Raw genomic sequence first — 3547 nt, 5'->3', positions numbered from 1 at the left:
ATCAAGGAAACAGAGCTACTTTAAAATAAGTACAAAAAATAAAATTGTTTTCCTTATTCCTGCCAATCTAACGCTCCACACTCCGGTCCAGTAGGTGGCGCTCATGCACATGCACCAAGAGCTTCTCCCCTCATGAGTCCACAAGCTGCACAATGTGAAAGTAAACAAGTAAGTGATGATAAAGTAAGCAAAAAATATTTAGAAACTCAGAGAGAAGCAGAAGCTTGAGTTTGATGGTGAGTGAGTTAAAGCAGAAGTAAGCGATCCGGTCGTTTTGGCTAATGCTGCGTTCCAGGCAGGCTTTTGAAACCGTAAATTACAGCTTCGCGTCACGACTTACGACTTTGTAGCGTTCCAGGCAACCCGTAACTCGTGTTTCTCCGACCTGTTTTACCGGTGAAAGTCACTATAACGGCCACTCGTAACTTCTGACCCGTGAAGTCGTACCAGATCGAACTGGTACGACTTCACAGGTCGGAAAAACACGAGTTACGGGTTGCCTTGAACGCACCATAACGTCTTGTCAGCCGATGGAGTTAGCAGCCCCCGCCCTCGTCATGGATCTATTGGTCCTCGTCCCCAAGGGGGTGGATCGGACTACACACAGGCGTAGCTCACAGTCGGCCATATGAGGACGGGCAACTTGCTCTGACTCTGGCTGCAGTTACAGTGCAGTAGATAGGTGATCCGGTCATCTGCACTAAAAAAACGATTCATAACTCTGTGAAAAATAAATCAGTATGTAGCTATTACTTTAACTATTTGCATAATGTCACTATAATGTTACTTTTACAAAAAAAAATACATTATTAAAATGATCCGTGATTCTAAATATGCTGCATCATAACTGCATAAACGTTCATAAAAATCAAACCGTTTTGAAATCGGACAAAAACTGAGCAAGTTATGGTCATTATAGCAGAACATGCACCAGAGGCTTAATGATCTGAGGGAGAGAGTTGCCCGTCCCAAGATGGCCGCCATACTGGCTACGCTTTGTCATTGGGAAACAGCTGCGGGTGAGTCATCTAGTTCTTATATATATCTATGCTCGTCCCTACGTCACCACATTCAGGCGCATCCCTTGGCTGCACACACAGCCGTTCTCTCTCCTCATTGGATAAAACTTGTAGGATACGAGAAAAGTTTTCTCCTCGGCTCAGAGCAGAGCAGAGTGACTGACAGACCCGTGTTTCACACCAAACACTCTATGTAAGTGATTGCTGTCGGAAGATATAACTATTTAAGACTTATATTAACACAAAAATATCGCTTGCTTCTGCTTTAAAGTGACAGTGGAGTTATACATTAGCTACACGTCAGATGGTTAGTATTGTCACAGCAATGTCAGATTCATTCAGACAACCCACCTTTTGGTGTATTTTGGCATTCAATATTTAAAAAATGTTTCACTGCTTGGAAATCTGTCAAAAGTTCAGATGGATTCTCATAGTATTTCTCGGGTGGTGCAAATATGTTTTAGACAAAAAATATATAAATGCTAAATTTGAGACCCTGGACCAGAACCACAATAAATATGTTTAAATTAAGATAAAGGAAACTACAGTGGCCCTGACGGCTCAATGCTCTGCGACTTAAGAAAACAAATGTGCTGTAAATTTAGAAAACCACTTACGGTATGTGTTCCCAGGGACACGAATAAAGTGACGGACCAGGGTGAAAACCAGAGCTAAGCTTTCAGTTCGTATTTGTAAAAATATCTGGTAATAATAAACAAAACACAAACAAGTAGATGTTTTCATAACCTCTAAAGTCAAGAAGCAATGAACAGAAGCAAACCCCAGCTAGGTCCGTCACTTTTTATGTCCTTGGAAACACTTCTATTTCTGCAGCGCTGTGCTGTCAAATTGATGATGTAGTTTTCTGAATTTGCATGTTTTTGTTTTTGCATATGTTGTCTCAAAAAGGAACTATGCAAGATTTTTACCTAAATTAAACGGCTTCGGAGTAATTGGGATGGAATTCCGGTTATTTTCTAAGTAACGCTCTACAGCTCTAGGTCCCTAAAAATGATTTTGGATGTGGAAAAAAGCATCAATACGAACACAACTGCTTTTTTCCCATCAAAAATCATTTTTTTCCTCCTAAATCCATGTTTTCCTTGCATTTTTCTTTGTTGATATGGAAACGGTCCCGAGCTCGACAGTTGACTAGTAAGGTCTACCCTGGAAGCTAACGAGTAAACAGTGATAAAAACACACGTTAACTGCTGCTGCTCTCTCATATTAACGGATTTATGCACACTCACTATAGCATTTGTAGTGATATTTTGAGCATTATATAGAGGCCAAAGTCGGGGTTAGAAGAACTGCCCCCATTACTTCGCTGTTTAATTGCAGTGTAGCGCAGCTAGCAGGAGGAGAGCTACTGTAGGTCCCGTGACGTCTGCACATATTTTTCTCTGATTTTTTCCAACACTATGGGGGACCTAGAGCTGTAGAGCGTTACTTAGAAAATGACAGAAATTCTCCTTTAAATGACTTGTTACAGGGAGAACCGTTGAGCTCTTAGGGCCAACGTATAGGAAACACTGAGATACTGAACGTGAGCTCGGACAAATATTCTGCTTTAACCAGTTTACTGCCCTCTAGTGGTAAAAAACAAAAACAACAACAAAAAAATCTTAATGCTGCTTTAAAATGAGCTGATTTACCTCAGAAACCTAATAATCAGACAAACTGACATGTAGATTAAACAGTAACAGGAGAGCGCTCAGCCAGTTTGTCCTCCCTCTGGCTCTTTGGCAATGATTTTTCCAGCGCGGTGACACGAGGCGACCCGGCCCCTGACACACGAAACTGTCACAACATCACCCAGTGTGTGTGTGTGTGTGTGTGTGTGTGTGTGTAAGAACTGGACTCAGTACTGTAATTCAGCATTCCTCCTCTTGATGCCATTTCTTTGCTGTGATATCAACTGTTACAGCAGATGTTGGAGACTTCACTGTTTTCATAGACGTGTGGTTTCAGGGTTGTTATCGTAGACAGATGTACAGAAACACCTCACCAGCTGTTTCACCGTCTTCTTCTGTTTGGTATGTTTTTTCCCTCCACCTCTGTGCATTGCAGTTCCCTTTGAGATTCCTACAAATTTGCTGCATCATTGACTATGATTGTAATAACTGTTCTCGTTACGCACTGTCATTTTTGTGTTTGTTGAATCATGAACACTTAAATGAAACATTCAGATATTATTTAAAGAGGCAACAATGGTCCACCCGTTTCCATCAATGAATGTACAAATAGAAATTACATGTTAAAAAATGTCATGGATATAATAATTTTTTTTTTGGCATTATTACAAAACAAAAATGAATATTATATATAAATATACTTTACCATTCACATGAATGGGGATTTATGAACATTTACATTTTTGCTCTAATGAAGTGATGGTTTTATTGAAGTGATGGTTTTATGTTGAGTTTTGTTTTCTTTGTACAAAATGTTTTGTGTTGTTTTTATTTATTTTTATAAATAAAAAAAATGTTGCTGAGTACGACATAACAATTGCGGGTTAACTGTCT

Source organism: Trachurus japonicus, chromosome 19, assembly GCF_045865225.1.
Source record: "Trachurus japonicus isolate A0001 chromosome 19, Traja_1.0".
Classification (NCBI taxonomy): domain Eukaryota; kingdom Metazoa; phylum Chordata; class Actinopteri; order Carangiformes; family Carangidae; genus Trachurus; species Trachurus japonicus.
This window is presented reverse-complemented; position numbering follows the sequence as displayed.